The sequence below is a fragment of the Somniosus microcephalus genome, chromosome 18 (genome assembly GCF_052327205.1).
Source record: "Somniosus microcephalus isolate GS21.2 chromosome 18, FLI_Smic_1.0, whole genome shotgun sequence".
In the NCBI taxonomy this organism is placed as follows: domain Eukaryota; kingdom Metazoa; phylum Chordata; class Chondrichthyes; order Squaliformes; family Somniosidae; genus Somniosus; species Somniosus microcephalus.
In genome coordinates, this window is record NC_141004.1 from 20,304,236 (window position 1) to 20,322,144 (window position 17,909).

Below are 17,909 nucleotides of genomic sequence, written 5' to 3' on the forward strand. Positions count from 1 at the left end.
GCATCTGACGTGATCTTTGGTTCCCGGTTTGGAATCCAATTCATCGTTCAGCAGTCTGGCATGTGATCTGCCCTTCTCATGAGGAATGATAATGATGATCAGCCTAGTACTGAAACAGGTTTTACTAAACCTAAGCAAATAGGGAGCGGGGGAACTCATGTCATGGAATGATACAGCACAGAAGGAGGCCATTTGGCCCATTGTGCCTGTGCCGGCTCTTTGAAAGATTAGTCCCACTCCCCCGTTCTTTCCCCATAGCCCTGCAAATTCTCCCCTTCAAGTATTTATCCAATTCCCTTTTGAAAGGGAGGGGAACAATAATATAAAAGTACTTGTAAACTATTTGACAAATATTTTATTTGCAATATGACAAACTGCAAATCAAACATTGTTTTCCCAGAAATCTGCAGTTTTGCATAAAAATATCCTTTATAATATGCACCATTAAATATAAAATTCTTCATATATAAATAAAAATAAATTAAATAATGAACCCTTAATGGTATTAGTTAATACTTTGTGCAGAGACATAGTAACTGAGGATAAAATATTGTTATTTCAGAAAGAGGGGCAAGTGTGCAAGCAATGACAGTAACTGGAAGACACTGTGGATGCCGACGGAATGGGCCTGACCAGCTCTCCAATCTACCTGGCTGTAACCCTGCATCACAGGCTCTCACTCCCACTTATCTCCTTTCAGCTTGGCAGGGTGGGCAAGAGAGCTGTGGACCTCGCCACCAAATCGATGCCAATGGCCCAGATTGTAGTCCCGCAGCAGGGGGTGAGACGGCTTGTGGAGGCTTTCCATTCCCTCAGGAAGAGATGTGCCAGTCCCACGAGCCTTAACTGGGAGCTGCTCAAACTTGTGAATGGGATTGGGTGGATTTGATTAGCAGGTACAGGGTAGGGACTTGACTATCTGAGCATACTAACCATTATGCCATTGGTCTAGCAGGAGTTTTACCTTCAATTTAGATTGTTATTCCGGATGTTTTCCCCATGGATTACCTTGTAGGAGCTGTTCACTGCCATGTGGCATCCTACCTCTGGTAAGGGGACAGCTTCTCCACCCAAAACTTGCCCAGGATTGTTATCATTGTTATCAGTGCAGTTCCAGGACTGTTTGAGAGAATGCGCACTTGAAACACAGCCAGCTATCTCCCTGAGATGGAGCCCCACACCACAGCATGGCATGCCACCCTAACATCCCAACCGAGAACTAGTGGCAGATGGATGTTGGCCACTCAACTCATGCATCTGCTATCTATCATGTGTATACCAAAAGATGTGGGAAGTGCAAATAGATGAGTACTTTTGGAAGTGGTTAACAGACAGTACAATATGTGTCTCCCGGGATGGGTGCATTGGTGCCATACAGAGCTAAGCAGTTTCAGCATAAAGGAAAACACGAGACAACGTGAGAGAATATGAAGGGGGATTAAGGGAAAGAATAATATTTGCATTTACATAGTAACTTATCACATCATTGGAACGTCTCAAAGCCCTTCACACAATGAGTTACTTTTTGGAGTGCAGTGGCTGTATGTAGGCAAAAGGTGAAGCAAAGAGATGGTGACAACAGAGATCGAGATGCAGTTTGGCGAGTGAGAAAGTGTCTGTAGATTCAGGGAGCTGATGGACTAGGCGAGAAATATATTGTGACGGTGAACATTGGTGGAGTGGAAGAATGAGTGTGGCCAAAACTGCAGTGACGAAGGTTATAACAAATGCTTTCTAAAGTATGTTAGTGCCTCAGAGCTCTATTGAGCTATTCACTGGCCTACAATCCCTAATGTAAATGTGGGGTGGGGTGACAGTTGTTAGTGGTGGTGCTTAAATATTCAATACAACAAATTTAACAATAAACCACTGGAGCTAAACCAATTTGACATCATTTCACCTGGTACAAAAATACATACCTGATTTAAATATCATTTTAGAGCATGACATTTTAGGGTTAATCATGAAAGAAAGGTAATTTCTATCATGTAAAATAGCATTTCAGTTTGGAACTAAACGAATAAAATGAGTCATACCGTCAACATTTATCACAATGAAAAAATAATCATTGTAAACAAAGTCTGTTTTTATTATTATTGTGATTGCCTCAGAATTCAAGGAAGTGCAGGAATGAAGGGATTGGCTTCCATTTTGCTTCCTGCCCGTCAGTCGGAATGACACAAAGGATTATGTGAAAAGTCGCTTCTAATCTCATTACTGGGCAATGATATTGAAATGAAGCAAGCACCAGAAAAAAGTATTTAAAATGTTTCCCCCCCCGCCCCAGCCCTTCAGTTTAACTGCATACGCAAAAATGCCCAAATACTTTTCCAGGGTGAACAGGAGTGTAATCCTGTCCTTGTCCTACATTCACATATACACGTTTACCAGCGGAGGTTACTGGACAAGCTGACCTCCCCCTCCCTGACTCAGGGGCACTGAGGTCAATTGGCGGTGAGGGCCACACCTGACCTTAGCTGAATCAGCATGGACTGGGGATTGAACTGGGGATCTTTCTGGTGAATTGTGGCTCTAGTATCACACTCGATTTACCAACTGGGACGTCTCATGTAATCTTTTTAAAAAAAATCTAGTTCATAGCATGTTTGGTGAAAAAAAAATCCTTTTCTCCAAATTTAACATGAAATCTGAAGACCTCATGCCCTAATAATTCTAGCTGAAGCACGTTTCTTAAGGAATGTATTACAGGTTTAATCGAGATTCAGCTCTATGGGGTTGTGTCGGGGAACGGGCCAGTGAGAGCCACAGCTTTTTCCAACGTAGCACTGACAGGTGAACTTCTCGGCCATGTGCTGCAAGTCCCCGAGGGACGCCTGGCCCATTGCTGCAAGGCGCCCACTTTCTTTTCTGCGTATCTTGAAGTTGTCTGGGTTCAAGTGCAGGTAGTCGCTGGAGTCCCAGTTCTTTCGTAGGCACCTGCCCTTGTTCTGACACAGCGCCCTGCTGCACAGCCTCGCGGCGAGTGTCACGTTCAAGACGTAACGATCCAGGACGTCGTCAACCAGACTCTGCAGCGTTGTGCAGGTGTGCTGCGAAAGAGAATTAAGAGCGGTGAGTTTCGCCGCGGTGAAGGTTACAAAACTGTGGCAGGCAATCTGACTTGGCGGTGATTATGCTCCCGATTACAGGTTACGCTTCAACAACCGAATTAAAACGAAAAAAGAAAGACTTGCACCTTTCACGACCTCAGGGCGTCCCAACGCGCTTCACAGCCAATGAAGTACTTTTTGAAGTGTAGTCACTGTTGTAATGTAGGAAACGCGGCAGCCAATTTGTGCACAGCAAGCTCCCACAGCAGCCATGTGATAATGACCAGATAATCTGTTTCTTAAGTGATAAATATTGGCCAGGACACCGGGGATAACTCCCCTGCTCTTCTTTGAAATAGTGCCATGGGACCTTTTACATCCACCTGAGAGGGCAGACGGGGCCTCGGTTTAATGTCTTATTCGAAAGACGGCACCTCCGACAGTGCAGCGCTCTCTCAGCACTGCACTGGAGTGTCAGCCTAGATTTTTGTGCTCAAGTCTCTGGAGAGGGACTTAAACCCACAACCTTCTGACTCAGAGGAGAGAGCACTACCCACTGAGCCATGGCCGACACAAAAAGGAGCAATCAATCCTGATGGGGAAGGGGACACAGTGGCACAGCTCACCAGAGCTCCAAAGTACTGTAGCGTTGATGGGTAAACCGTGGGTTTGCACCCTCAAAATCCCCGCATGACACTTCCATTTAGCATGGGATTGAAAAGCAGGAGCCACCTTGGACCATGCTCGCACTCCCCCAAGCAGTTGATTGTTTGCAGCATAGACCAGGGAATAGACCACTGGACCACCCTTTCACTTGAGGTATGGTATTTCAGGCAGGAGAGGCACCTAAGCCACGGAAGGAAGCAAGCAAATACATTATAATAAAAAGCCAGTCAAAGGGGACCGAGTTCTAATTCTAATAACCATAAAATCCAGTACATATGGCATGTCTCTCTTGTTGAAGTACGCCCCAAGAAATAACGTGGTGTTAAACGTAATCAAGTGCAAAACTCCAAGTTATCTGTCCATTCTCTCACTCTACCCATTGACTCTTTACGTAGATGACATTTCTTTGGTGTCATTAGTATGGAAACCATCATGTTTTATGCAGGATTTAATTATCCCAATAACCTTTCATCTCATTGCTAACCAGATATTTATACACTTTTTATGATGAAGGTTTATTTGGGCTGGTTTGCATAATGCTAATGTTATCAGAAATTGGAGATGTATTTAGCTTTAAAAAGAATTTCTGATGTGCTTCTCTTTTATGTTGGCCTGCCTGTCTTTGCTGTCTCTTTCTGCTGTGTTCCCTCCTTTGGTCAGAAGGACTAAGGTACAGCAGCTGCCATCAGTGCTCTTCTGTCTCAGCAATTCTTGCTTCTCCTGAGAGGACACACAGTGCTGCCATTAAAGCTTCCATCTTGTGGCTTAGATTGTAAAAGCTCCCCCAGTGAACCTTGCAAAGACCGAATGTTGAAATTGCGTTTAGATGTATATAAAACACCTAAACCTATGGAATATGTGTCCAGTTATGGGCACCACACTTTAGGAAGGACGTGAAGACTTTGGCGGTGCAGAAGAGATTTACTAGAATGGTTCCAGGGATGAGAGACTTCAGTTACGTGAACAGACTGGAGAAGCTGGGGTTGTTCTCCTTGGAGCAGAGAAGGCTAAGAGTAGCTTTGATAGAGGTGTTTAAACTCATGAACGGTTTAGTTGAGTAAATAAAGAGAAACTGTTTCCAATGGCTGAAGGGTCAATAACCAGAGGGCACAGATTTAAGATGATTGGCAAAAGAACCAGAGGCGACATGAGGAGAAACTTTTTTACGCAACGAGTGGTTAGGATTTGGAATGCGCTGCCTGATAGGGCGGTGGATACAGATTCAATAGTAGCCTTCAAAAGGGATTTGGATAAATACTTGAAGGAGAAGGAATTGCAGGGATATGGGGAAAGAGCGGGGGAGTGGGACTAACTGGATTGCTCTTTGAAGGAGCCGGCGCAGACTCGATAAGCTATCTCTCCATGACTACCGTACAATTTTCAGACTTCCTCAACCAGTGTTGTGATGCAGCGACGGATCGCTTCTTCCAGAGTTTGGGCGACTATTTCCAGGTAATAAGTGATTATCATGGGAAAATCCCGTTCACGGCAGCACGACTACATAAAATGAGGCAACTGCGGCTATTCTCCTAAACACAATTGGCAATTTGGATCCTGAAAAATGAACAGCTGAAAGAAAATCTTACTTTTTTTCGAGTTGCATTTGAGCTTTCCCACACAACGATCCCAGCTGCTCCAAGAGATGCACTTTCACCAATTGTACTTACAAGGTCTGCCTGAGGAGAATTATTTAAAAAAATTAGTTCTTAAAATGAAAAGGTCAATAACTCTTTACTGTGTCCCAACTGATTCTGGACTATGTATATTAAAACAAATGAGTTTTATGTGGTTTTTTTTCCTCCCCAACAGAAATGCACAGCGTCTAATGTTCCCCTCCAGGAGGTGAATGTGTAGGTCTGGGCTACATATGGCTCCCTTTCAGTGTTGGGAAGCAAAATTCAAGTTGGGAATGGTGGCTCATTCCAGTTTTCCCTCTTATCATCTTCTCCCTGCCCCCAGCAGAGTAGAATGCTTGCCTTCCACAGAGTGACCCAACTGAGAACTCATTAATTTCATCTGGCTGGTCTGACCATCAAACTGACCACCTTGCTGGTTGTGAGGCAAATTCTCAACTTTTTGAGCTCTTGCACTCCCATAGGTTGGGACAATTTTCTAGTATTTCCACATGGAACACTTCTATAGAGAGAAAAAACCTGTTTGTATTTGTTATATCGCAAGTTAAGTTTTCTTAATTGAGAAACTTGGGTGAAGGAGTGAGGCCCTTTGAACAATGCAACCAACGTTGAAAAAGAAGAGGAAAGAGAATAAGGTCAATCAAGAAAGAGTGGTTAAATGATATCACAATTAGATTTTAAAAGCTTGCAGGTTGAAGGAGAACAGGAGGAGACTGGAGGGACCGATTATCGTCCCCTTTCGCGTAGGTGCTAATCAGGCGGAATTCATCTGAGGTATGCTCTGCCTGATATGACTTGAACCCGCCTGTATTTCTGGATTCAGGTCATTATCACAGGCCTGACTTTGCGCGGCCACCGCTGTCAGGCCTGAAGCAATGGTAAGGGCCACCAAACTGTGAGGCCTTCTGGCTATTGTACCGAAAACAACATCCAGACGGGCCCCAGTCCTGAAGATTGACGGAGGGCCTGAAAAAAGGCTGCTTGCCTTTTTGGGTCCTCCATTGCTGTGCTGCCTGCCTTGCTCCGATCCTTTGACCTGAGTGGGGCTGGTAGACCCTTGCACTGGGGCGTCTTCCCAGCATACCTGCAGGGAAATGAAGGGGAGCTGGCGTTGGGTCCTTTCCACCACATTTGCACAGCACCTCCTCCAGGCTCAAGCATTCTGTGCCCCCGCGGACACAGCACTTTATGTTGGCAAGTGATAACTTTAAAGAATCTGTTTATGTAATGGGGTAGAGAAATGATACGTGAGGTTTAACATCAATAAGTGAAAAGTAATGCCCATAGATTAAAAGTGGTATGAATGAATGCGACCGAGTTATCACAGGGGACTTAGAAAGGGATCTGGGAGTAATAGAGGGCTCATTGTTTTTAATATGCAGATAATGTGGTAACACATTTTGAAAACACTAATAGAATACTAAGATATATATATAGGCATATTAATAGAATACAAGACTATAATTAGAATGGTCTTAGAATACTGTGTTGCGTTCTGATTGCCATGCCACATGCAATGCTTGCGCAGTTGGTTTCTCTCGACAGGACTACTGGTTTGTCTAAACGTAAGAAATAGGAGCAGGAGTAGGCCATTTGGCCCTTCGAGCCTGCTCCGCAAACTGTTGACACATGTCATGTCTGGCCATGACTCTTAATTCAGAGCTCCCTCGATCTTCCCAACTCCACAGTCGATAATTCCAAATAAGACGAGGCTCCAACAATTAGTCTGTTATAAAAGACCTGCACTGTGCCTGCATTGGAAAGGGTACAGAGAAAAGAAACAGACTGGTTTGTGTAAAGTGTAAAGCAGATAAACCGCAAGGAACAATTCAAGAAGTTCAAGCCTTAAAGTTCAGGAAGAGGACAATCAAAGGGTGGACCCTCATCAAAATATCTAAAAATATTAAATGGCGTAAATAAGGTAAGTGCTCAGTATTCCTTCAAAATAAGCCAGGAAATTAGGGATAGAGGTCATCAATGGAAATACAACTGTAGACATAAAACAGATACGAGAAAAAAAAATTCTTTACTCAGAGTGATAAATGTTTGGAATAAACCTGCCACAATAGGTAATATGGACTAAAACAGTTGTTCAACTATGGAAGGAATGAGTTCGTGTGCTACTGCAGTGGGATTAGCTTTGATGGATCAAGTGGCTTTTTCTTGTACCTGGTTTTGTTTGGTCTTTTCCAGTTGACAGTGAAAAATGGCCCATTGATGATCTCACATGGAAAAAAGTTGACAATACTGACTTGGAAAAAACATAGCCCAGTGATACGGTTCTCTGAACTAAGGATCAGGTTATGTTGGAAATGGTAACTGTGGTTGAAGTCTTTAAGTGTTTCCACACAAGAATAATATTTGCCAACTGACTGGCGTAATTCATCAAATAATATCAGTAGCTGAGTGCAGTCAGCCAACATTGAAACTGAAACCTCCAACCACAGTCACGTGTATGGTGATGTGAACAGTTTCTTTGGGGGTATGGGGAGGTCGGGGAGGGAAGAGGTGGAAACAAAATGATTGCACATACCAGCGTGGGTGGCTCATCACATTAAAACCTTCTCCTGCAACATAGACCCAAAAGAGTGCAGCTGCAGCCCCTTGGCACTGCCAGGCTCCAGATGCAGCCCCTTGGCACTGTCAAGCACCAGATGTCGCCCCTTGGCACTGCCAAGCTCCAGGTGCAACCCCTGGGCACTGTCAACCATCAGATGTCACCCCTTGGCACTGTCAAGCACCAGATGTTGCCCCTGTGCATGGTCAAGCACCAGATGTCGCCCCTGTGCACGGTAAAACACAAGATGCAGCCTCTTGGCAGTGCCAGCCACTTGCTACTGTCCTTTGGTACTGCCAGCTACAAGCTGCTGCCCTTGGGCTAGCGCTAGCCATCTGCTGCCACCTGAGGCACTGTAAATCACCAGCTGGTGCCCTTTGCTTTTTTGCTGTCACTGCTAAATGCTACTGCCATTTGGTACTGCTGGGCAGTGGCACCAAACAGCAATTTTAAAAAAATGTATGTGAGCCACCATACTACCTCAACAGCTAGTTTTGCATAGCTCCTCAGCAGCTGATAGGAACACCAGACGTTTAAAATGGACATTTACGAATCAGTAGACCCGCCAGTTTAAATTCCGCCCCGTTTAGATTGTTGCCCTCCAGATTTGTTGTTAGTACTTGATGAATTGTTCACCGTTTATCTTCTCCTTACCTCAGAGAGAGTTTCATAAAGGGAATAGCGATAGACTACTCTGGTGTAAGCATAGACTGGGAGAGAATGTTCCTCTTTGGAAAGCATCGCAACCCTCATCGCCTCCTGGATGCGATTCCGCACAAACAGCTTTGCGTTGTCGGAAGACCTGAATACTTTGGGCAGATAAATACTTGGGTAAAGTGCTGTGCTTTCTTGCCATAGCCAGCGGAGTTCATTGTTCCGTGAGATTGCGCGGTGAGGACACTTCCCTGTGTATGTTCTATGTCTGTTCCTGTGCATATTGTTGTAACAATTGGGGAACAGGTAGTATCCCCATAATTGGTTAGGTCTTAATTTCTTGCCCAGCTGCAGAGACTTTATTAGAAAGTTTCTTGCAGCTTCTTCAAATTCAAACTTGGCAATTACAGCGGCACTTTGCCATGTTAAGGAAAGGTCCCTCTGCTGAACCAGTTCAATGGACTGGCGAAGGTAGATAAACTTGTGATGCCAGTTCCTACCCCAGAGGGGCCTCCAATTTTCCCAGTCAATAACTGCTAAGCCACTGGACATGTTGGATGGTATTAACTCATCAATATCCTGCTCAGCCTTTTGCAAGTGTTCAACCATGTTGGCCTGCTGTGGGATGCCACCATTGAATTCCTGACCCGTAAATTCATCATAGTGAGGATAGTAGCCTATCATCCGATTGAAGAATATTCTGATGTCCTGCTGAAATGGACTCCTCCGTGTGGTGGATATCATTGGAAAGGACGTTAGGTTGAAAGCCACTCCGAATTTTCGTGTGCATAGCTCTGTTGGCGCGTTCCATATCGCAAGAAATGGAAAGCTCCGTTTAAGTGGAGGCGCAGCCTTTATCATTTGCGACTGGCTGAAGCAAACCGGAACGAATGAGAGGTGCCAAAAAATGACCAAACAGTTAATGCAGCCGCTGAAACGTCTTAAAGGGTTGAATGAGTTCATCATGGCAATATTTTTGCAGCAACTAAGAAAAATTAGGAGGAAACAAAAGTTGTCATGTTTGAAAATGTATACATAAAACGTTCCTTAAAATTTAAGTCCAGTGTCACGTGTAGCATTTAAGTGACTCCCTCCCCCCCCCCCCAGCCTGATTTGTAAAATATACCAACATAAATTTGTAAATCTACCAGTTGGTTAAGTTAGAGACTGATTAGTATTTGAGATTAAATGGTAGAAACTCTAACTGGCAAAATACACATATGAACATTTAATGTGCTCATACTAAATTCTTATGTGCACTATTTTTATGCAAGTGTTAGTCAAAAAGAAAGACTTGTGATGTAAAAAGACTACTGAGCACTTGGTTTCAGTATAAAATAAGGCTTTAATCAACTGTTTCAAAACCATGAGATTTCTAGTTACATCACTAGTTCCTGGTTACAGAAACATCCTGAGCAAGCTGGGCCCACGCCCAAGTATTTATATTCCTTGGACGGCGCCACCAGCTGGCCGCCCAGTGTTACTTCATGAGTCATGATAAGATTCATGACAACTTGCATATATACAGCGACTTTCACAACCACCGGATGTCCCAAAGCGCTTTACAGCCAATGAAGTACTTTTTGAAGTGTAGTCACTGTGGTAATGTAGGAAACGCAGCGGTCAATTTGCGCACAGCAAGCTCCCACAAACAGCAATGTGATAATGACCAGATAATCTGTTTTAGATGTTGATTGAGGGATAAATATTGGTCAGAACACCAGGGAGAACTCCCCTGCTCTTCTTCAAAATAGAGCCATGGGGTCATTTACGTCCACCTGAGAAAGCAGACGGGGCCTCGGTTTAATGTCTCATTCGAAAGACAGCACCTCTGACAGTGCAGCACTCCTTCAGCACTGCACTGGGAGTGTCAGCCTAGATGTTTGTGCTCAAGTCCCTGGAGTGGGACTTAGAACCCACAACCTCCTGACTCAGAGGTGAAGGTGCTACCAACTGAGCCACAGCTTGTACTCCAAATGGGTTCAACACCTGTGTTGAAGAAAGAGCACACAGTACAGGAAACTCTTTTTTATCTGGCACTGACGGGACCGGCGTGGTGCCGGTTTATCAAAAAGTCCGGATTACAGAGAGGTATAGTAAAAGGTACGAGAGCACCGTACACAGCAACAAATCCAGGCTTCCCTGTTGCTTAGCAACAGGTGCAGGAACCCCTGCCACAAGATCCCCAGGCGTCCCTGTTGCTTAGCAACAGGTGCAGGAACCCCGGTTACACAGCCACAGATCCAGGTACGGCCACTAATATGAAGTAAAACTTACCTGAACCTACTCCTGAATTTTGCCGGTTAACAGAGATTTCTGGTTATTTAGGTGCCGGTAAATCGAGAGTTTCCTGTAATTCAGTATGAGTGCATTAATAGCTCATGTTAATAGTCCTTATATTACAACAGTGACTGCACTTCAAAAAGTACTTCATCTGCTGTAAAGCATTTTGGGGAGTCCCGAGGTCGTGAAAGGGGCTATATAAATGCAAGTCTTTCTTTTTTATATGTTTATATAGGAAGGATTTCAAGTTTTCCACCAAGATGGAAACAGGAGCTAGTGGCACAATATTAATTAATATTCATTATGACAAAGAAAGAACTTGCATTTATTTGCTATTTGTGGGACTTGCTGTGTGCAAATTGGCTGATGCATTTGCGTTAAACATTCCAAACACGCTATCTTAATGTAAGTTCTTTCTTCTTTCATTCTTTATATGTGAATTTCATCCATGGGAATTTCTACCTTTTATAGTCCTGCATTCTCTAAATTTAACATTAGAGATTTCAGACATGATAGACTGGAGTTTTGTCTTTAGCCCTTGCGTGTATAGCATTGCCTGGGTGCAGCTCAAAAATTTGGTGTGGAGAATTGTGTGCAAGTGTGAGAGAGATGTTAGAAGAGCCTTCACAGATATGGGCCCAAAGTTCATATCTTGGCCAGACTTGAACTTTATTGAGAGTTCAGAATTGCGGAAGGGAAAGAATTGTTTGGCATGAAACAGGAAACCAAGCTTCTTAGATCCAGCTTTAGCAGTGGAGGAGATCGGGGAAGATAGCGAGAGCAAGACCAAGAGATTGTTTCTGTGCCAGTTTGGCGGGATGCCTGGACTGTGTGCTTGAAGACGTCGCTCCAAATTGGGTCTCGGGCTTCATCAACATTAAACAGCGAGGTGCGGACGCCATTCAGGCATCCTGATGCAGTTCGCTGGCCCGGAACACTGGAAAACCCGACACAGAGCTTGCCTGCAGATAAACCCTGGGAGTGGGAGGGAAGCGAGAAAGAGGGGAGTGAGCCTGGCCTGGCACCTGCCCGCACTCCTGCTCCTCCCGGTTCCACATTAGTGTTAATAAAAAACAAAATTTTATTTACCTTTCTGTCAGTGGCCTCCAGCGGTCTCTTTAATGGATGAAGAAGGACTAAGGGTGGAACCATCAAAGGTAAAGATAGTAGCCATTGGCTAGACTTGTGAGATTAGCTTTTCACTGACCAGTGAAGGAATTTTAGTTTTTGCTCAGCTCAGTTACATGAGCTATCCCATATGGACTTCTGAGAATGAAGGCATCATTAATTTGTCTCCTTCTTGGGAGGTGAAGCTATATTACAGAACAGAAAGTTGATGCCATAAGTACTTTCTATTCTGAATATATTTTTATCTAATAAATGGGGACCATTTAAACTTTTGAATTTAAGTAATTTCGGAATTCTCTACCACAAAGGGCTGTGGATGCTGAGTCATGAGGCTATTCAAGGCTGAGGTAGATAGATTTTTGAACTCTGTGGAACTAATCCTGCTCCTAAATCTTATGTTCCTATGTTCTTTACAGATAATAAATGTTTTGATAAAGCAGAGGTGAAAAATGTTGCCACCTAACTTTCTCTCTATCAAATGCTGATCCAGTTATTTCTTGTCCTCCATTACATCAGTGTGTTTTAACAGGTAGGCAAATTGGTAATTGTACTGCTTAAAAATCTGCAATGACATTGAGTAAACAAAGCTCACTATAATGGCAAATATTACCACTTCACATCCATTTAAAGAAACCTGATAATAGGTATTTGGTATCAGGTTAGGTTGTCTGGACATATCTATGCTGGAATAGGTCAACACCAGCCAAGCACCGATGTGAATTCAGGTGATTTTATTTACTTTCCTGGTGCCAGTGCTTTTGATCAGCGCTTAGGCTGGTCAAAATCCCTATTGCTGCATTTCATTATGGACCTGCCCTCCAGATGTGATCTTACCATCATCAGCATGGCTTCCTGTTGCGAGCAGAGCCTCAAATTGGTGGGTATCTCTGATGCTGACATGCAGCAATAAAAGTAAGGGTCTGTTCCTCATTGTATGGGAGGTCATTTTGGTCATTTGCGATGGGCGGGCAGGTTATGCAGTGTTGCTCTGACGACGATGATGTGCACTGAACGAGGTGCTGTTGAATAACACTGCCTGACTTGCACCCGCTATGTAATACCGCCCAGGGTTGCAGTTTCCTCTGAAAATTGTGCAGCACTGAGCAAGTGCACACACCTGAGCCTGGGTTAAAGTCTGGGTAGCAGAACATGGCAAGGTGCAGCACCACATCATTTGGTCATTGCCACCACTGTTACAGCTGGCCGAGAATGTGTACGTCACAAATTATTACATTCAAATATCTTGGGCAGAATTGATGCAGTGGATTAAATAGAAAGTGTGCCCCCCACCCCCCTCCCCCAGCCCCACCCAAGGTAATGTTGCATAGAATTACACCGGCGGACCGTGGCTGCTGTGTGTACCATCTATAAGATGCCTTGCAGCAGCTCACCAAGGCTTCTTCGGCAGCACCTCCCAAACCAGCGACCTCTTCCACCTAGAAGGACAAGGGCAGCAGGCGCATGGGAACACCACCACCTCCAAGTTCCCCTCCTAGTCACATACCATCCTGACTTAGAAGTATATCGCTGATCCTTCATCGTCGCTGGGTCAAAATCCTGGCACTCCCTACCTAACAGCACTGTGGGAGTATCTTCACCAGTGGTTCAAGAAAGCGGCTCACCACCACCTTCTCAAGGGCAATTAGGGATGGGCAATAAATGCTGGCCTTTCCAGCGACTCCCACATCCCATAAACGAATAAAAAATAAATAAATAACTGGTCCAGCCTGGTGTTTATGCTTCACACGAGCCTCCTCCCACCCGCTTCATCTAACACTATCAACATAACCTTCTATTCCTTTCTCCCTCATGTTTTATCTAGCTGCCCCTTAAATGCATCTATGCTAGTTGCCTCAACTACCCCTTGTGGTATCGAGTTCCACAGTCTAACCAATCTCTGGGTATGGAAATTTCTCCTGAATTCCCTGTTGGATTGCAGAAAAACATTGCAGTGAGAGAGATTAAATGAACCCCATCCCCATTAAATAGCATTACTGCTACATGGTAGTGAAGAAACGGAAATAAAGTTTTACTCTCTGTTTGCCTGAACGCGTGGGTGCAACAGATGGGCTGATTATACTACAGTTGTTGCATTGATGCTGTACAATTTTGCATCACATCAAATAATAAATGGCTGTATAACTGGGATGCGTAGCCAGCGATCAGACAGTCCATTAAAGTCTGCAAAATGGCATGAAACCAGCTGGAGGAGGCAATGCCCCATCTCTTTGGCCTTCACGCCAGCTGCATTAGAACTGCAGCCAATGTGAACAAATCTTCTCCAACTTTAAAAAGATCCCAGCCGACACATGGAAAATTATTCTCACAATTTTAATGTTTGGTAAAAGCTGACAGGACGGATGGTCCTGCATTAAGTTCAAAAAATGTAACCTGAGTGTTGCTTTGTTCTGGGTTTAAGCACAGAGCTCCACTCTACCTGGGTACAGAGCAGGATAACTCTTCAAAGCAGGCACCAGTCTGAAACCAATATCTGCAGTATCAAAAAGTAGAATCATACAGCACAGAAAGAGGCCATTCGGCCCATCGCGCCTGTGCCGGCTCTTTGAAAGAGCGATCTGATCCAATTAGTCCCACACCCCTGCCCTGTCCTCATAGCCCTGCAAAGGTCGTAATACACCTGTGATAAATATAATCGATAGCATTTATATTTATCAAGAAAACACATTCCTGGTGACTGAATTTAAATATAAATCCTGTAAAAAGAAAGACTTGCATTTATATAGCGCCTTTCACAACCTCAGGATGTCCTGAAGTGCTTTACAGCCAATTAAGTACTTTTTGAAGTGGAGTCACTGTTGTAATGTAGGAAACGCAGCAGCCAATTTGCGCATAGCAAGCTCCCATAAACAGCAATGTGATAATGACCAGATAATCTGTTTTTGTTATATTGATTGAGGGATAGATATTGGCCAGGACACCAGAGATAACTCCCCTGCTCTTCTTCAAAATAGTGCCATGGGATCTTTTACGTCCACCTGAGAGAGCAGACGGGGCCTCGGTTTAACATCTCATCCGAAAGGCGGCACCTCCGACAGTGCAGCTCTCCCTCAGCACTAGCACTGGGAGTGTCAGCCTAGATTAACGTGCTCAAGTCCCTGGAGTGGGACTTGAACTTACAACCTTCTGACCCAGAGCCGAGTGAGCCATTGAGCCACAGCTGACACAAGATACTATACAAGAAACATCTTTTAGCTACAACAAACTCAAAACAATTATTCTGACTGCGGTGAGTCAAAACACAACGGACTAAAATCACTATTCAAACAGACGAAGAGCAGCCTAAACAGTGGGGCTTCAAATGCCTTCTCACCTCAGAAAATGGAATACCTAAACCGTGCACCAGAATACACAGATAGACCCACGGACAGTGCGTGCTGCAGATCAGCTTATGTTTGCATTGATACACAGATAGACTCACGGACAGTGCGTGCTGCAGATCAGCTTATGTTTGCATTGATACACAGATAGGCCCACGGACAAGTTCAAAACATATAATGTGTGCTAACATAGTTCCCCCAAATTCCGCCCCAGCCACTACATTAAAGGACATTTATTGCAGACTGGGGGCTGCAGTACAGCAGCCCATTAGAGGCAAAGAGCTAAACCATCAGATTGAATATTAAATTTACCTTTCAATGGCTATCTTCAAAATATCCACTTGGAGTTCCCTCCAGAAACCATCAGTTGACCTGCTTCAGGTTGTTCTGAGTACCAGTCAGGTTGTAACCGCACTTATATAATTCCGATTTGAGTCAGTCCTCATTGGAAGTTGAATCACTTAATATGACGAGTGTGAAACTGCTAAATTGAGATGTGTGGTATGATTGTAAACCTGCTAACCATTAGTGGCATTTGGCCGCAGCTGTTACGAAAGATCAGGCTTCTAAGATTACACCACATTATTCCACATGTTTTTTTCTTCAGGGATTGTTTATAAAGTTTCCTGACGTTTTTTGATGAGTTTTATTTTACAGGATGTAAAGTTTGTGCAGCTGGAAATTAGTTCATTGAATCCACGCCTGAGGCTTTACTGGAATTTTCCGGATAACACAACATTCCAACAAATATGTTCCCAGTGGTTTGGAAGGTAAGAGTGACCAGAAGTAGACAAACCTTTCAACATCAAGAAAAAAAGTTTGTTTTTACGTAATTAAAAAAAAAATAGTTTCCCTCCCTCCCAAGTCTGTATCCCGTGTTGTAGCATCCTTCTGTTATGCAAAGGACAATGCGGCAAGGGTCAGTTAAAACTGGATTCAAACGCAGCGATTGGCAGCAATTCAAATCCCTGTTATAACTAAGAACTCCAAATTGGAAGAGCAGATTCATAAATCAAAATGGTAGGTCTCCTTACCCATGCTCCTTAGAGTGTGTGAAACCACTCTATAAGTTTGTTGGAAGTACAGGATGTCGTGTCTCGCACCCAAAGGGTGGACTCGGCCAGACAACACATGACATTGTTTATCCAACATGCCCTGCGTGCCTACCACAGGTAGAATCAGCAATTAATGCAAGCAGTGAGCTCTGATCACCAACTATCCTAGCAACCAACATAACAAAAACAGATTATCCGGTCATTATCACATTGCTGTTTGTGGGAGCTTACTGTGCGCAAATTGGCTGCTGCGTTTCCCACTTTCCCACATTCCACTTCAAAAAGTACTTCGTTGACTGTAAAGCGCTTTGGGACGTCCGGTGGTCATGAAAGGTGCTATATAACTGCAAGGCTTTCTTTTTCTTTATAATTCAGAAGATTACAAGATAATTATGGATGAGGAATGCTATTCAGCTCACCTTTGTTCATCCATCCAGACCACACACATTAATGTCCATTCATTGCAGCATTCAATTGATATTTAAATGATTCCTGTGTGGGGCAGGCTAGATGGACCAGAGGGTCTTTACCTGTCCGTCATTGTTTGTATGTTCGTATGACCCTGTGCCTGTGGGCTAAGTTGGAATAAAATCAGTGCGAGCTCCTCCTTACCACTCGGTGACCCCTTCTAAGGAAGTGCATGCACCCGAGTGTCTGGTGAGGACAGCGTTGGGCTCTGCTGGGATGCTTCACATAGCCAGATAACATGCCGGCAGCCAGTGTCCCGGCTCACACATGAAAAATATCATTCTGCAGAAGTGCTGGAGGACTGCTGGTGCCCATGGAACTGGGAGAGGAGGGGGAAAAGGGGAGAAAAACAAGTGACTTGTGGAGTCACTCTGGCCTTGCTCTATGTAAAATGTGAGTAGAAAAATGGTGGCCTAGAAATTCGAGTGGGCCGGAAACCTGCCGGTCACAGTGTGGGGCCAAGGCTAATTTCTGCCCGCAGAATGAGCGCAGTATTTTGGCGCTGCCTGCTCATCTACACGAGCGGAGCGGAGAATCTGTCGCGTAATGGGCTCTGTCCGGCGCTGAGCTCAGCGTGAGGCCCGAAGGTCGCGTCTGTTACCGTTTGGATTTAAGGAGAACATGGAACAAACGAGTCGAGCTGTAGCCCATCGACGGAAAACGATTGCTTTATTTATTAAAGCAATTTGCCTGCCACCCGACCGCCAATCCGTCAATGTTACGGCGGTGCATTCAGCTCTTGTGGAGAAAGCTCATGTCCTTTAAAGTGCAGCGGAGTGACACAAGCAAAGCTCCGGAAGCTTGGAAGCGTGTTATCTTTAAAATCAGCTCAGGCTCCGGCTCGCAAAGTTTCTACAGGGTGAAAAAGAGTTTGGCAACTTGTTTATTCATTTATGGGGAGTCTGTTGACTGCGCCGCGAAAGTCTGTGGTTTGATGGATCTCCGTCGGAGGTGATGAATTATTCGGTGGCGATGATAATTTATAATGACATGAGCGAGGGGGAGAATGTATAAAAATAAACGCCAGTCAAATGTGCCCTCTCAGTGGCTCAGAGCTGCATTAAAGCGTCATGTAA

General features: G+C 44.3%; 1 pseudogene across 1 annotated transcript; it reads right to left on the reverse strand.

The window, feature by feature from the left end:
* Nucleotides 1-1,994: 1,994 nt before the first annotated feature.
* On the reverse strand, nucleotides 1,995-15,712 carry LOC147105088 (hyaluronidase-like; annotated as a pseudogene). Its single transcript, XR_015081676.1, has 4 exons — nucleotides 15,623-15,712; nucleotides 8,562-9,546; nucleotides 5,303-5,392; nucleotides 1,995-3,050 (listed from the first exon to the last, which is right to left on the reverse strand). The product of XR_015081676.1 is annotated as a hyaluronidase-like (transcript).
* Between the last annotated feature and the right edge of the window lie 2,197 nt (nucleotides 15,713-17,909).